The sequence below is a fragment of the Monodon monoceros genome, unplaced genomic scaffold (assembly GCF_005190385.1).
Source record: "Monodon monoceros isolate NGI ecotype Baffin Bay Population unplaced genomic scaffold, NGI_Narwhal_1 Super_Scaffold_12, whole genome shotgun sequence".
In the NCBI taxonomy this organism is placed as follows: Eukaryota; Metazoa; Chordata; class Mammalia; order Artiodactyla; family Monodontidae; genus Monodon; species Monodon monoceros.
The window spans coordinates 99470953-99489214 of record NW_021703768.1 but is presented as its reverse complement, the minus strand read 5'-3'; the positions used below and the strand labels follow the sequence as shown (position 1 = coordinate 99489214).

Below are 18262 nucleotides of genomic sequence, written 5' to 3'. Positions count from 1 at the left end.
TCATCATCTTCCTTTATCTAAGGATAATCCAGTAAAACTAAAGCATGGAAGTACTATTATCCTAAATTTGCAGAATAAGGCTTCCAAGGCTAAGAGAGTTACTTAAGACCACACACACCTGTTGTGGGACATGACCAGCAGCAGAACCCCAAAGTCCTCATCCTTGCCCATTGAGCTTTCTCCTACAATGCAATGCTTCCTAAACTCTTTCCATTTCATACTGTGAACTTTCACATCTCTTTGCTATCTTTGTGTGCCCTGCCCCCTATCCCCCAAATAGTGCATTTTCTGCTTCAGGTCAGGAATGTGAAGGGTAGAATTTGCTTACTTATTTTTAGCTGCCTATAACTGAACCCCTGTCTTTATTTGCTACAGGCTATTTGGGAACAGGAGAGAAAGTTTGAGAGGTTTATATTAGTTTTGAAATACTGAAGGAAAACCTCCCATTCTCAAATTCAGACCAAGATTTATTCAAGAAATGTCCAAGACAGTAGCTCTTTCAGATTTGTTAAGCATAAAACTGAATCCTCAAAGGTTTGGGTTAATAATCCTGAAGTAGAACAGTATGTACTATAACAATGGGACTTTCCCTGCCGTAAGGGCATTGCAATGTTTCACAAAAGAAAAGCAGTTGTTCAAGTGGTGCCCATCTGGAGCCATAAACGAGCTCAGAATACACTAACGCAACCAAGAAAACAACAGGGAAAGCTTTTCTGTGTACTTTCCACCATGCCTCTGACACACTGGCAGCTCAGTAGCATTGCTGACATTTCTGAGCCGTTGGGGAGAGCAGCCCATGAATAGAAAGTGTGACTGAGACTGCTCTGGCACAGGGCCGTACTGTAGTGCAAGGTGGGATTCAGGCAGCTTCTCTTTGACAGGCTGAATGCCAGGTAATTTATAGCCAGGAGACTTGATGATTGGAACCAATGTGAAATCTACACTATGTACCAAATTCTGCAATAATGTGACTGTTGGATTCAATCTGCTCCTTACCCAGGACTTTTATTATTTTAGGAGTTGCAGTATAAAAATCAATAACTTATGTAACATTGATTATAGTAGGAGTGTAAGCTATTTCTTGTTTATCTGACAACATATATGTTTCTAACCTTAAACACATTGTGATGGATCATGTTTCACTAAATCCAGCGATAAATTGCATATTATAAAATTAATTTAATATTATTCTTTTGATTTTGCTATAAGATATACATTCAAATATTTTTTAGTCCATTTTGTAAGGATTACCCTGTTAAAGTTATGAAGTTAAAATGGGGCTCCCATAGCATTTTCTACTGAAGTGATTCTGGGGACATAAGATGTGTACCTAATGGCAGGTGGGGGCTGAAAGGGTAAATGAACGGAACCTGATGGGGGAGTCATCAGAGCAAGAGTTTGAATAAAGGAAACCAGACACACTGTCCCTATTGTTTGCAGTGATCTCTGTACAGGAGATCACCTGTATGGATTACATCCTTGAGCTCCTTTTCTCTCTACCTTCCAGGTTGGTTCAGGTAATCGAGACTAGAGGAAAGCTATTTCCTTGTCTGGCACATTTCCTGTAGGACTGGCTGTGTCCCTTAGTCACAGCCCTTGACAAAGGCCTTCCTGGGTTCTATTTATATTATTCTGTTCCTTCTTCCCTTCAGTCCTCAGACTTTTCTGAGGTTCTGCACCACTCCTTGGTTTCACTACACTCTAAGCAAAGTTTTCCTGACTGTCCTTTTATTAAATGCTTTTCAAATTACCCAGTGTGAAAGTATCATGTTTTAGCTGACCCTGCCTTACATACACTAGAAGTCAAACATGTCTGTACATGCATGGCTGGCCAACTAGTTAGGACTCCATTTGTAAAAGTATAAAAGAATGCTCTAGGAAGGCCTTCAGTCTAGGCAAAGAGAGACCTAGGGTCCCCCACCTTAATCCTAGATCCACTGCAGGAAAATAATGTGTGTGTGTGTGTGTGTGTGTGTGTGTGTGTGTGTTTTACAACAGAGTGTGTATCTGTTGGCTAATTCTCCCATCCACACATCTACCCTGCAATATGAGTGCATCCCTAACCAATTTATTTAATAAATTTCTTATACATTAGGCCAAATACAGTAGAATTTGGGCAAGTTTATATGGTCAAATGTTTTTACAGGTACACAAAATTTCAAATTTTTCTGGTGGTGTTCTTTCTTTAGCCCTCACATTTAAATTGTGCAAATAAATTTACCATCATACACACCTTGTTTAGATTATTTTTCTAAGCAATATTCTGAAACATTTAGTGTGTATAAGTAGCATCAGTTGTTTCTTCCATAAGCAATACCAGGCAAATCAAAGAGATTGGGCAACACAATCCTAGGTGGTGATAAGTATTTTTTGAAATGGAGTTGAATTAGTTTCTTTTTTTATGTTAAAAAAAATTCATCCCCATCTTTTATTTGATGGTTCCAAATATAAAAAAAGTCAAGGTTCTTACACCAATTATCTCAAATGAGACCATGCAAAGCAATTTAAAGTGTATACAACAATCATTCCCCCTTCAGTTTTGCTGCTTTATACAACTGTGTGATCCACAGAAAATTGAATGGCATGTTGGTTGGAAAATTTCACCAGTTTACAAAAAAACAAACAAACAAACAAACAAAAGCCCAACAACAAACATGCAAGATAGTTGCTACTTTGTGTCTGTGAATCAATTTACAAACTTTTTAAAATTTAGGAGCCACACGGAACTAAAAATTTTAGCTGTCCAATTTTATCCAACTACTCCACAGGAAGCACGAATGACAGTCCCAACACTCTGTAAACTTTGAAGAGTTGAGATAGTAGACACTATTTGTTATCTATAGTAGATTCAACTGTTGAGTCTGCAAATGTAGGCTTTTTTCTCTTAACAGAAATAAATCTCCTTAGGGCCTTTCCTCTAATTTTGCTAGGCTGGGTTGCAAAAGAATAGTGAAGAACCCTTCATGTGAAATTTAAAGTGTGACAACTGAAATATTCTGATGCATTATATAAATTTTTGCTAGTTGCATAGACTAAAGACAGGTGGTTTGCTAAATGGCACTGAAGAAAATCCTGATCCAGTGGCACTACTTAGTCCAAATGTTTCTGACCAAAGAAAATTATACAACAATACTTATAGGCTCACTTTTAAGAAATGGCTGACATTAATACTGTATATATTTTACGTGTCAAATACATAGCCCAAGAGTTTATAAAATAAGTTCATGCATTATTACCTCTAATAATATCATATACAGGATACCCAGCCCTCCCCACCACCCCCAGTACTTCTGATAACATTTCAGGTGGACACAGTCTTATATACAAAAACAATCCAGTTTCTCTGCTGTGTTAAGTATATAATTTAAAGAAACTTCAGAGATTACTGAGAAAAAAACTTAGTCCATTGAAGATTGATACAAAGTGTCAATCTGTGCGATTTTAAAATGTTTCCTTTAAAAAAAACCACCCAGAATACATAAGCTCTGTACAAAAAAAAATATAAAAATTCCGGATGATCATGTTTGATCACACTACATAAATTAGAATGAAATGTCATTGGTTAAAAGTTTTTCCACTTTACTCATTCCTTTGACAACATTAATTTGTGAACTAATATTTATATTTAGTTCAGCTGCATTTATGGCACAAGGTATCATTTTCAAAACAGTGGCACCAATTTTCCTTAAGTGTAACAGCACTCTATTTTTAGCAGCAATTATATTTTTAAAGGTTAACAATTTATAGAACAAATGTATAACTATGCTTATTTTCTACTTTATATTCCGCCAGTTACAATTATTTACAAGAAGCTAACTAATGTCTACATATGGAATCATCTTTCACTTGCCCCACCTCATTTCTGACTTGGTCAGGGAAGTACAGGTGTTTCAAACAATCCCATCTATTTATGTGTTTTAAATGGGATTCTTGGATTTAAGTGAATATAAGAACAAGTGTAAGACAAAGTAATTCTTAGTTCAGGTATGTTCCAGTGCCCCAATATTTAGTTATATGATAAATAGTACCTACTGACCAGCTGTAAAAGATGAGATGTTCCAAGGTGCCTTAACAGTCTAGGTCTGTAATAGCTGAACAAGAAGGCCATTTCACTCAATTGTGAGGCAGTTAGCACTGACTGGCATTTAAGGTGGTAACCAGAAAGTTTAACTGAAGAGATGTCACTAAATTAAAAAAACTGGAAATATGTTTTTAAAAGCAGTTTACATTGAGGGAAATATGGTTCTCATGTATTCTGTGTAAAGAGAGATTATGGATGAAGGGAATTGTCAATGGAACATGCTAACTCAAATTCCATGAATACAGTTTTCATGATAAGATGTTATGTACTACGTGCATTTTGCTTACTGTACCTGCCTAACAATCACCAGCTCTGTAGAGTTAAATTCTGTGTTAAAGGACTATTGAGTTTTAGGGGAACTGGCCATATCAGGTAGTTAGGGACATAATACCAGTTATGAAAATTGAGACAAATGTGTTGACAAATTCCTGAAAATAGGGCCATATAGAAATAGTCCAAAATCTGGAATCTATGAATCAAAATTGTGATCCTATGAAACAAGTTTTGGGGTTGATGGACTGCTTTAATATCAAGAATTATTGTCGTAAATTCCCGCAACAGAAGGATTTGTTGAATATGTTAATACTGTGAATGAGAAAACAATTTAAGGGGAAAATATACCCATGAATAAGCTGATCTGACAAAAACCACAGACTGACATCAAATGGACAAAAAACTGAGAAAAAAATACTGTGAAAATGCCAACCAAAATAACAAGGTGGGTGGGCTGGGGGCACAGTTAAGGCATCTAAAAAAAATTCCACATGGCTTTGGCTTGTTAAAATATTTTGCACTTTATTTTTTTTAAAGAAGATTTGAAAGCATCTGAAAAAAAACATGCAAATTGTTTGAAAATCCTGCATGGCAAATTCAGACAGTTTGCAAGTGTCATTCAGATGTTTGCCAAGGATAATAAAGCCTCTGCCCATGAGACTGCACATGGTGGAAGAGGTCCTTCCAGTTCTCTCTGTATTACACTAGGCTGCAGCCCAGAGGTCTGTGCAGCCGTTACAAACACAGTGTTGCTATCTGGAAGGGAAGGGACTGTGGAATTTCCATTGGCTGGAGAACAACCCAGCTTTAGTTTTTCCAGATACTCGGCATGTAAGTCTTATGACACTGGAGAACTTTGATGGCATCTTCTACTTTGAACCACTCTCTCTTTCTTCCTCTATTAACAGAATCTTCCCAGGCTTCTAGTATTTCAGTGACAGTAAGAACGTAAACATATGTCTGTGCTTTCGGTCTTTGTTCTCAAATATGCCCAGGAGTCTGCCCAATTTTCCTTTGATTCCAGCCTCTTCATAAACCTCCCTCACGGCAGTACCGCCAGGCTCCTCCTCGAGCTCCATTCCTTCTCCTGGGACAATCCATTGGTCTGGGTACCCACTGCTGCTCACCAACAGCACCTCGCCCTCCTGCTCGCTCCGGAAGCACAGGCACACAGCCCGCTTCTTGAAGCCCTCGCGGTCATAGGTCCGCGTCTGGTAGGGCTTGAACTTCATCACAGAGGCGGGCTCTTGCTGCCGCTGCCGCTCGGCCGCCTCCACCCCGCCGGGGAGTGGGAGCGAGGGCGAGTCCAGGCGCAAGAAAGCGAGGCGGCGGCGCGGGGAAAGGCAGCGAGGCCGGGTCCGACCCAACTCAGCACATGCAGGAGCTTCAGCTGACCTTACTATTTTTTTCTCTACATTTAGCTGGTGTATCCTCAATTCTCGGGTCTGTTAATTTTGTCACTACTGTCATGAACATAAAACCACCCGCTATAACCCAGTACCAAACACCACTATTCGTATGACAAGTACTAACCACAGCAGCATTGCTTCTACTATCCTTACCTGTCCTAGTAATAATATTACTATTACTATATTACTATTATTTATTACCATTTCATCTATATTTCTATCATTATTTATATTTCAACTAAAAATCTCAAAACACATCTACTACCCCAACCCAAAATCAACACTCACTAAAGTGCAAAAACAACCTACCCCTTGAGAAACAGTATGAATGAAAATCTATTTGCCCCTTTCGTAACCCCAATAATAATAGGCTTCCCCATAGTCATTCTGATCATTATATTCCCAAGTATTTTATTTCCAACATCAAAAAGACTAATTGATAATCACATAATTTCCCTTCAACAATGGCTAATTCAACTCATATCAAAACAAATAATAGGTATCCATAATCATAAAGGGCAAACTTGATCACTAATACTAATATCACACATTCTATTTATTGGGTCAACCAATCTCCTCGGACTACTGCCCCGCTCATTTTCACCCACCACACAGCTCTTAATGAATGTGGGAACAGCCATCCCACTATGAGCCAGTGCCGTCATTACAGGTTTCCGTAATAAAACAAAAGCATCCCTAGCCCACTTCTTACAACAAGGCACACTCACCCTCCTTATCCCTATGCTAGTAATTAGCGAAGCTATCAGTCTATTCATCCAACCAGTAGCACTGGCTGTGCGACTAACAGCCAGTATTACAGCAGGCCACTTACTAATACATCTAATCAGAGAGACAACCCTAGTGCTAATAAGCACCAGCACATTCATGGCTCTCATTACATTTATCATTCTCGCCCTACTCACTATCCTCGAATTCACTGTCGCTATAATTCAAGCCTATGTATTCACCCTCTTAGTAAGCTTATACCTGCATGACAACACATAATGACCCACCAAACCCACACATACCACATAGTAAATCTTAGTCCTTGGTCCCTTCTGGGAGCTCTTTCAGCTCTTATAACATCAGGCCTAATCATATGATTCCACTTCAACTCAATAGTTCTACTAATACTGGGCCTACTAACTAATATGCTAACAATATCAGTGATGACGAGACGTCATTGGAGAAAGCACTTTCCAAGGCCACCACACACCAACAGTCCAAAAGGGACTTCCATATGGAATAATCTTATTTATCATATCAGAAGTCTATTTTTTTTTTTTTTCTGGTAAGCGGGCCCCTCACTGTTGTGACCTCTCCCGTTGCGGAGCCCAGGCTCCGGACGCGCAGGCTCAGCGGCCATGGCTCACGGGCCTAGCTGCTCCGCGGCATGTGGGATCTTCCCGGACCGGGGCACGAACCCTTGTCCCCTGCATCAGCAGGCAGACTCTCAACCACTGCGCCACCAGGGAAGCCCCAGAAGTCTATTTTTACCGGCTTTTTTTTGAGCCTTCTACCACTCAAGCCTCACTCCTACCCCTGGATTAGGCAGGTGCTGGCCACCAACAGGCATTCACACCTTAAACCTCCTAGAAGTACTACTCCTCAACACTCCTATGCTATTGGCCTCTGGTGTATCCATTACCTGAGCCCATCACAGCCTTACAGAAGGAAATTGTAAGCACATACTTCAAGCCCTCTTTATTACAGTCGCCCTCGGTGTTTATTTTACACCCCTACAAGCATCACAGTATTACAAAGCCCCATTTACGATCTCAGAAGTAGTCTACGGATCAACTTTCTTCGTAGCCACAGGATTCCACGGACTACATGTAATTATTGGTTCTATTTTCCTTGTTGTTTGTTTCCTACTCCAATTAAAATTCCACTTCACATCCAACAACCACTTCGGCTTCGAAGCTGCTGCTTGATACTGACATTTTGTAGATGCTGTATGACTATTTCTTTACGTATCTATTTATTGATGAGGCTCATAGTCTTTTCAGTATTAATTAGTACAACTGACTTCCAATCAGCTAGTTTCGGTACACTGAAAAAGAACAATAAACCTAATGCTGACCTTATGAACAAACACAATACTAGCCTCATTACTCGTACTTATCACCTTCTGACTTCCTCAACTAAACACGCATAAAAAACAAGCGCCTCCGAATGCGGATTTGACCCTATAGGATCCGCCCGCCTACCCTTTTCCATAAAATTTTTCCTAGTAGCAATCACCTTCCTTCTTTCCGACCTAGAAATTGCCCTCCTACTACCCCTTCCCTGAGCAATCCAGAGTATTCTATTTTTTAGACCAATCTTCAGCATATTTTTGTATAATTATATATTGTTGGACCCCTCTAGCCTTCGGAATAGTTGTATAAAATGGAAGACTTGAGGAGACACATTGGACAGATTCTCACTGAGAGGGTGGAGTGTTGCTGACCACATCCCTAAGGAATTCTCCCAGGGCATCTGGCGAGCGTGAACGTGTCTGTCCTTTGGGAAAATGTAGCTAAAGTTAACACTACAGTCATCCCTCAGTATCTGCAGGGGACTATTTTTCTGTGGATACCAAAATCCAAAGATACTCAAGTCCCTCATATAAAATGGAATAGTATTTGCATATAACCTATACATATCCTCCCGTATACTTTAAATCATCTTTAGATTATTTTTAATACCTAATACAATGTAAATGCTATGTAATTAGCTGTAAATACAATGTAAATGCTATGTATGATAAGTAGTTGCTGGCATATGGCAAATTCAAGTTTTGCTTTTTATAACTTTCTGGAATTTTTTTCGAATATTTTGGACCTTTGGTTGATTGGATCCGCGGATGAGGAATCGTGGATGTGGAGGACCAACTGTAACAGATGAGAACGCTGAGGCAGAAAGAACTTAACTGCATGTAGTCACACAAGAAGTGACAAAGTTGTAAATCAATCCCAAGTGTGACTGACTGCACAGTGAGTATTCTTAACTGCTAGTCTTCAGGAACTCTATCATCTGTCATATATCTGCAAACTTGAAAGTTTCTGTCCTTTCTTGGTCTCAATTTTTCATCTGTATAATGAGGAAATTTTACTTTATGGTCTCTAGTAAATTTTCCACCTGTATTATTCCATATATTCAATCAATCATTTACTTAATGAGCTTGCATCAAGTGCCCAGAAACTTTAAGGTATACCACTAGATTATCTGGATAGTGTACGTTCAAATAATTCACTTTTTTCACGAGATTCCACCAGGAGACAGAAATAACTCATCATCAGTGTTTTTGCTTCTTTCCCTGGATTCCTTCCACCACCACTATTACAGACACACAAACACATAATTTTTTCACCAACAGTTGGGCCACATCCTCCATAACCTAATAATATTTTCTTTATTCTAGAGATAGAGTATATTTATTGAAAACCTTCTATATTTATGTAATTGACTAATTGTTTTTCTCATTTTCCTGTCAGCTCTTCAATAATGAAACAATGAAAAAAAAAGAAAAAGAAAGAAACGGTCTGGAATGTTTTCTCTGATGGTTGAAATCTATTACTTGGACCATAAATTTGCTGTCAGAAAAACACAAGATCATTTATGATCACACATTTTTATGTCCCAGAAGCTATAAATGTTTCCCACAAAAGTATGTAAAATAATTTTTCCATTCTATTCTTTGTGTTTCTAACAGCCTTACATAGTCTACATGTCAGAACTAATTACTCTCACCATGATTCTCTTTTTGTCTATGGACATAATTCATTTTACTAATTACTCAATATACATCTTCCTATATACCAACCCAGTAGCATCTTATGAGTATGCGTTGACTTAAACCCTGTATAATACTTTCATTTTGTCAAAGAAATACGTTGCTCTTTACTGTCTTGAAAAAATAATACCAGAAAACACATCTATACTGAATTCATCTACACTGAATTATTATTTTGTGTTCTGCTGGTCACAGGCTGGCTCCCCAAGAAATGAGCCTGCCAGGTGGTTTATAGGGTCAATTGTACTGGGTATTTGTTACTCTACTCTTCCTTTTCCTGCCCTTTCTCCCACTCTGTTCTACATCACAGGGAACACCATTTTCCTGCCAGCTGGTCTCTCTTGCCAACTGGATTCTGGACAGGTTTAAGCAATGGTGAAAATGGGAAGGTGAGAGCAATAGAGAAACCAGAGTATTTCTTCCTCTCTTAGACTCTGCAGGAATATCTTTGGCTGTGGCTGCATCTTCTCAGCTCATGCAGAACAAAAACCCCTCCTTCTGAGATCCAACTGCTGATAGCCAAAGTTCTAGCTCTTTGAGTAGCCCAACTTCTAGATCTGGTATCACTGATAGGGACAGAGTAAAGGGACAAAGTAGGTGATTAAATATTCAATAGTTAATCCCACTAAGGGATCATAAGTAGAGACCAAAGTATGGGAGACCGCATAAATTAATGATTACACAAGAAAGTAGGCCTGCTTAAGAACAAAACCAAGTGGGCTTACTTAGCAACAAAACTACACGATAGCAGCATGAGACATACCCCAAAACAATAAAACAGTGGTGGAATGGTCCACATCCTGTCCATTGAAGTCAGTAAGTTAATGATCCTTGAGAAGGGGCTTTTTCTGCACGTACTAAGAGCAGGAATATAGGGGAAAGGTGGCATTATACTGAAACCTGAGATGATTTACCATATTTTAGTATATGTTACTGCCTTTTTGCTCATTCCCATAGTACCATGACAGTCCCAGTTCGACCTTGTAGGAAAAAGAAAACTCCCCCACCCCATGTGGAGGAGGAGCTAGAGAAAGAAGTTTGATATCTACTCAAAATGAGGAAGAAGGGCTTCCCTGGTGGCACAGTGGTTGAGTCCGCCTGCCGATGCAGGGGACACGGGTTCGTGCCCCGGTCCGGGAAGATCCCACATGCCGCGGAGCGGCTGGGCCCATGAGCCATGGCCGCTGAGCCTGCGCGTCGGGAGCCTGTGCTCCGTAACGGGAGAGGCCACAACAGTGAGAGGCCCGCATACCGCAAAAAAGAAAAAAAAAATGAGGAAGAAGATGGTCTTTTTCCTTTGATTGTAAAAATGTAGCCCACTAAGTTCTCAGGGTGGCATTCCCTTGCCTGCCAGTTCTATCTCTCACAAGCGTCCTATACTAATGAACTCGTTCCTTAGCTGTCACTCTGCCTCTCACTGAATTCTTTCTGCACTGAGACAGAAGGATCTATGATCTACTGAGTCCCAAAATGCATTCTGTGGTTCCATCACTACTTCTTCCTTCTGTCCCTTCTTGTCTAGGCTAGTCATGCTACTAGATGTTTTTAATCTCTGGTTTGCCTAATTATCCCTGATTGATTCACCAGCTCTTCTATCATCCATGTAAACAATTCCCTGAATTTTATTCCCTCTGCTTAAAAGACCTAGTATGGTTTCTGTTTTTTGGACTGGACTCATAGATTAACCCACACATTAATTTCACACTCATTCACTAAGACTTCATTATGTATCAAACTTGTGCAAGGCACTGTTTAAGGGTAAGAGCATACCTGTTAATATGATATACTTTTCCTATCTTGTATAAAAATTATAGTCCAGTGGGAAAGACAGATATTGTATAATAAATTGTGGGTATGATATATATTATAAAAGATAAAATATCTGATATTATGGGATCAAAAGCAAGAGAAAGTTAAACCAAAATGAAGAGTCAGGAAGGTTCTTAAGTTTGTCCCTTTTCAAATGAGATCTAAAAGGTGAGATAGCCTTGACCAGGTGTATGCAATAAGAATAATATGTGAGAAGAAAAGAACTTATTTTAAAACCATTTTATCTAATTTCCCATTTTACAAATGATCTATAAAATTTTCATCAGTGTTTGCTTTGAGGGTATAGAGCTATGTGACTGGGAAATGGAGGGAGGAAGGAGGCTTTACTATGTACATTCTTTTTTTCCAACCAAATACTTATTTTTAATATTTATTACAAATGTTGCAGTCAGTTTGGTATATGCTGACAATCATACAGTTTTAACATTTAGTAGTATGAAGCACACTTTAACTATTTCCAAAGGGATATGTGATGTGGTCTTCGTTTCAGAGGAGCAGAAGTGACTGAATTACTGTCTGCTCTTTAATGCTTCAATTAACCATTCCATTGCCTCATCAAGGCCAGTGCCTTTGGTTACTAAAGTTTTGAATATTTGCCATTTTCAGTCCTTCAAGGCAGGTAACCCAAGTGAATTTGCCATCGCTGAGGGAGTCATGGCCTGTTCCATGTCCTGCTTATTTGCAAACACCACTAAAATGGCTTTTCTCAGCCCTTCTTCCTCCAACATGGCAACTAAGTCTGATTTGGAAATGCCAATTTGCTCTCGATCACAACTGTCTACTACATAAATGACTGCATCTGTGTTTGAATAACAACATCTCCAGTATGGCCTGATACTTGTCTGTCCTCCTAAATCCCAGACTTGGAACTTTAGGTTCTTGTATGTTACCGTCTCAACATTAAATCCAACGGTAGGAATCGTAGTAACGACTTCTCCAACCTGTAATCTGTACAAAATTGTAGTTTTTCCTGCTCCATCTAATCCCAAAATTAAAATCTTCATTTCCCGGGTTCCAAACAGACTGGAAAAAATGCTTGAGAAAAAGCCATCCATGATGAACTGCCTGTCCTCCCTCATTGACCATCAGAGACTGGCCCCAGCCTCGGAAGCGATGCCTAATCGAGCCTCAAAGTCGCCACCTCCCCTCGCCTAGGCCTGCGCTCTGGCTCCGGCTCGGGCTCTGGTTCCCAGGGGGTTTCCTTGGAAGCTTGGCCAGCCAGCAGCTTCCACGTCGGACCTCCCGGCCGGGGCGGAAGCAAGGGGCCACCACCTGTACATTCTTCTATAACCTTTGAATAATGCTAACTACATGTATTTTATATCCAAAAAGGTCACTTAAAATTACCTATAAATATCTGAAAGTTTCTAAGACAGAACTGGTGAATAATTTTTCTAATTTAAATAAATATCCAAAGAGACGTGCGTGATAGTTCACTGAGGTTTTATGCACTCTCTGGATAGTAGAGTGTTCCCAATTAGAATGAAGGTGACCCAAAATATTTCAAATATTTATGTAAAAATGTGTGCCTTAGAAAACATATAACGCCAGGTGCTTAAATAATAATAGAACATAGATATATTGGCTGTCTGTGTAATCCTTAATTCAAAATCTCCTACAGCCGCCCAAGAAAGAGCCACAAGGTGTGCACCTGCAAACATAAGTGCTGAAATCTGTCCCTGTCATCTTGCCCCTTTATTTAGCTTGAAAAGATTAACTTATATTAAACCTATTGTGACTTGTTCTAGTACTTCATTTTTCCTATTTTTTTTGTTCAATTTGATTTAAAATATATATTATATAGTATTTGCCAGGTACTGTGCCTGGCTCTGAAGATGATATAACAAATAAAATACCTATCTTGCCCTGAGGAAATTTTTATCTGAGAGATGCAGACAAGTGAATGAGTGCTTATGATACCACATGATACATCCCAAGAGAGAGGTTGGCATAGTGTGTTACGGGAACCCAATAGAAAGGCATCTAGCTAGCCTTGGGAAATTAAGGCATGCTCACTGGAGGACGTAACAGCTAATTAGAAGAGGAGTCAAAACTCTTTTTTAGTGGAAATACACAAATCTATACGTTAACACTTTTTTGGATAACAAGATTGAAACCAAACAGTGGTAATTCTCCAAATAAGCCAAAACAATATGGTAATTTATTTATGAGATCCAGTTTATAATTATTATCAAAGACTATACCTTATATAAACTGCTGTATCTCCATCAATGCCACTTAAGGGTGATTGCTGATAAAAATTTTTCATAAGATGCTAGTCTCAAATAGCGTTTTCTGAGAGTAAGGCATAGGGTATGTTTTACCCTAAGGTCTCCTTATTCTCACAAAAGAATTATAATTAGAGCCATAATTAGTAAACTTGCTCATTATTCTTAATTAAATTAGACATTATCCAGACATCAAAAATTATAATATACTCCAATTATGTGCCAGAGTAAGTTATTCATATAATTGGCCTTATGCTTAACATACAATTAAATGTGCCAAATAAAGCAAACAAACAAAACCTCTCTGGAGCTCCTGATTACAGAGTTCCATGCCTGCCCAAGCTGCTCACTAGCTCCCCTTTCACTGAACTTTACTTTGACTCTAAGTAGCTTTCTCTATCCTGCTGTATAAGAGAAAGTCAGTGAAACGTTGGAGAGGTTCTAATAAACATCTGAGCTATCTAATCATGGCCACACCCCCTCTCATGTGCAGCGAGGCTTTCTATTCATCTCCGTTTGTTTCCTAGCACTACCTCGTGGCCAAGATGGCCACGATGGCCATGAGGTCAAATTCTCCTCTCCTTTTAGCTTTCAGTTCATGATGGTATTTCCTCTTTTTTTGACAAGATGAAGTCATTCAACATGATATCTCTCATCATTCTTAGTTTCCATTTCACCAATACTAAATTTTAACCTCTCTCAATGTAGATAGAAAAATGCAGTCCTTTCTAAGGTTAATTCTTTTACTTTGGTCCTTCCTCATAACCAGTATTCTTAAAATCTAACAAATGCTTTTGTGTAATTGTTCTGTATTTTTCTTTTAATTTTTATTTTCCTTTTTTGCTGACTCCTTTGTCTTTGTCCATAAATGTACCATTGTTTGCACTTTATGCAAAGGGCTATCACTTAATTCCACCTGTATATGTGTCTGTCTGCCTGTGTCTGTCTTTGTCTCTCTCTCTCTCACATACAATATGTAGACATTCAAAGGAACATTTATACAAATGCTATACAAAGAACAGGGAGTGAGTGGCTGGGGAGCTACAGAAAAGGGGTTTTAAGACTGAGATATGAGCCAGGTCCTGAAGAATCAATAACTTTTTTCTTGATCAGTGGCTCTCAAACACTTTTGATCTCAGGACCCCTTTATGGTCTTAAAAGTAAGTAAGGACCCCAAAGAGCTTTTGTTTATTTGTGTTATATTGATCAATATGTTTGTGTTATAAATTTGAAACAGAAATTTATATTTGAAATTCACTTACAAATAACAATAAAAACCCACTGCATTGTTAACATAAAAATATGTTTACAGAAAACAGCCACATTAAAAAGAAATCAAAGTATCATTGTTTTACAATTTTGCAAATCTCTTTAATGTGTGACAATAGAACATTACTGGCTTCTCATATCTGCTCTGCATTTAATCTGTTGCAGAATGTTGTTTTGATTAAAGTATGCAAAGAAAATCCTGCCTCACAAAGATATATAATTGAACAAGGGAAGATGATTCTAATATCCTTTTCATATAATTGAGAATGTTGTTCTTTGATATTATGCTAAAACTCAGAAAGTAATAGTAAATTCTTACAGGTTAGTGGTAATATGCAATATGCAACCATGTCAATGAACTATTATTATTGCCCTTTTTCATTAAAATCCACTGGTCTGTCTTGCACTTTGATATTTTACTCATGAATAACTGTGCATTGATTATTTGGAAAATATTTGTTCATAGAATTAGGCAGATCTTCCAAACTTGGACACCTTTCATTATAAAATGTAAAAAAAATCCCATTCACTAATATCCCCACCAATAGCACCACCTCCAGTTTGGTGGTAGGATCAGCAATATACTACCACACTCTTACTGGTTTCAGTACGCTATTGTTCCAAACATCTGGAACTGCAATGTCCAATATGATGGTCACTAGCCTAATGTGGTTATTTAAACTTAATTAAAATTAAATTAAATAGCATTAAAATTTCAGTTGCTCAGTTGAATTAGTTATATTTCAAGTGCTCCATATCACATGTGGCTGGTGGCTATTATATTGTTTAGTGCAGATAGAGAGCCTTTCCAGCACTGTAGAAAGTTCTCTTAGGCAGGGGTGGGATGGAGTATCTTATTCTTTTTATCCTCACTGTAATTTACTGCATTCCCCTTACCCTAGTGACCATCCTAGGAGGAGTTATGTATCACCAGCTTTATGAATATTTCTTTGCTCTGTTTCTATCTTTTGGTTAACATAACCCCCCATAAGAATGCCCTACCCAATACACTAGACTTGCCATTCTTTGCTGTCCTATATTTCCAATGTCCTTCACCTGTAGGCCACTTCTTAAACAACCCCAAATTGCTCCAACTGTAAGATCTTAAAATTCACTCTCTCATTCTCAGATCACTTATCCCTGTCTTCTAGCTCCCACTTTCTTATTTCCATCTTCCTGCTATTTGAACTCATTAACATCAAAGTATAGCAATAGGTCTATTATCAAGTAATAGTCCTATACCAACATAAAAAAGATCTTCTGGCCTGGATCCTTGGATATTATCACTTGAGTGAAAGCTCTGGCATGTACCTAGAGTGGTACCCATGAATAGCATTATCCAAGCTGGAGTCATCTTCTAGTGCCTATATTTTGTTGCTTTCTGCCTATGTCCTGTCTAAATTTCTTTCTACTTTTGCCCTCCCCTTTTGAAGCTGAACATATATCATGAGTTTTGAAACATAATATTGGGGATTACTGAAACCTGTTGATCCTCTGCTTCCCCATCTTCTTGAATTTCTATCATTTGTCTTCTACCAGTGGCCTACACCAGAACCCAGGAAGCTGCCCTTAACTCCTTCCAATCTTCCACTACCTACCTCCAATTTGTCACTAAGCTCTGCCCTTTCTGCTTTCTAAATGTCTTATATATCAGTTCTTTCCTTTCTAAACCTCCTAAAATAAATCTGCCGGAGCACTGAGAAAGGGGATTGGTTAATTAGAATTGGAAGTTGCCCGTGGGAAAGGTGAGACTCCAAAAGGCTATTTGGGGTTTTTAATGGATAAACTTATAGGAGACTTATAGAAAAGAGGGAGAGAGTTAAATCAGGTCAGTCATGGTCAGGAATTTACAAGGCAGCAGATCAATAATTTCTCAACAATGAGAAGCAAGTTTGGAACCCATAGCCCAGAGCTTCTTGAAACTGTTCCCAGAGAAGAAAATAAGCTATTTTAGGCAGTAAACAGAGCATTTGTTCAGGGGACTGTTGCAGTGAAAGGTCAATGCATGATGGTAGCCAGCTGCAAATGATGGTAATGGCTTTGTGGAGCACAGCAGCTCTCTCAGTGGTAGAGCAGCACCCATGCAATGAAACCCTCTACTTCCTGCCTATAATACAAAATGTTGCCAACTTTCTCTGCACAAGTTGCCAGCACACAATTCCTGCTTAAAGCTGGGGAAGACTGTATGAAGTAGTAACCATTCCTGTTGCCCAAGCCCACTGATCCACTGGGAATTAGTTGTTGTAACAGCAGATTGCAGACTTTTCCAGAAGTACCTGGTTCTGAGAAAGGTACAACAAGGAGTACAACAAGGCTGTAGGAGACATCAAAGAAATCATCCTTGCCCCTTAAGTTCTCCACCATCCTTGCTGAGACAGAAGAGACAACATGAAGCAGTTTAGGCATTAAAACTGCTATGGTGTTAACTTCATCTTAACACTTGTCCTGTACTGCTGGCCTGGGGATATGAAGTTTACATAGTTATTTCTGTAGTTCTGTTTTTCTTTCTACTGTAATATGAACAATTTGAGGGTAGGGTATTTGCCTTAATAACTGCATACTCTCTGGTAATATTGGGTACTTAATAGAATCTCACTGTTTGTGATTTAGAGTGAAGAGTCAGGGGGATAGTCTATGTTCTGAGAGAATACTAATGCATAAAAACCAATTTAGTAATTAGTTCTCTTAAGTAATTTATGTTACATTTTATATTTCCCTCTCTTTCTTTTATAAAGTTGCTATCAGTATAAATTCTGATACCTACAATATTTTTAATTCCAGTAGTATTTTACAGGACCTTTAATCTCTCTCCCTAGCTTTCTCTGAACCCCCATTCATATACATAGCACATCTTTATATCATAGAAAAACAATTAAAAGTGACCAGAACAGTCTATTACCAGTCCCCACCAGTTTTAGGCAAGCTGGAACTTATGAGAAGTAATGTCTAAAGGTTATTACATTTAACCATTGGTATGGAAGCCTAGCCTCTGTCATGGTAGAAATAAATAAATAAATACACACACACACACACACACACACACACACACACACACACACACACACAAACACATTTACACATTCCAGGTCCAAAACTGGGAACTGGATTTTTGCTCTATTTCTGAAGACAAGAGGCATTTAATGCCAAACTTTGGAACTTTTAAACTAGCTTCATGTTCAAATGGAAAAAGTGGAATACTTGGGAATCTGCCTGTCTTTGACAGCACCCCCATCACTTTCTAGTCACATAACTGGTTTTATTTTTCTTTATCATACTTAGTGCTTCCTGACATTATTTTATATATCCATTTATTGTCTATCTCCTCCATTAAAATATAAACTCTCTGAAGGAATCCCCTTTGATTTGCTCAAAATTCCTCCCATCTAGAATAGTA

The 18262-nt window shown here is 38.6% G+C and overlaps 2 pseudogenes; both read right to left on the bottom strand.

Moving 5' to 3' along the window:
• Window positions 1-4973: 4973 nt before the first annotated feature.
• Window positions 4974-5586, bottom strand: LOC114892971 (annotated as a pseudogene).
• Window positions 5587-11930: 6344 nt separating this feature from the next.
• Window positions 11931-12426, bottom strand: LOC114892984 (annotated as a pseudogene).
• Between the last annotated feature and the right edge of the window lie 5836 nt (window positions 12427-18262).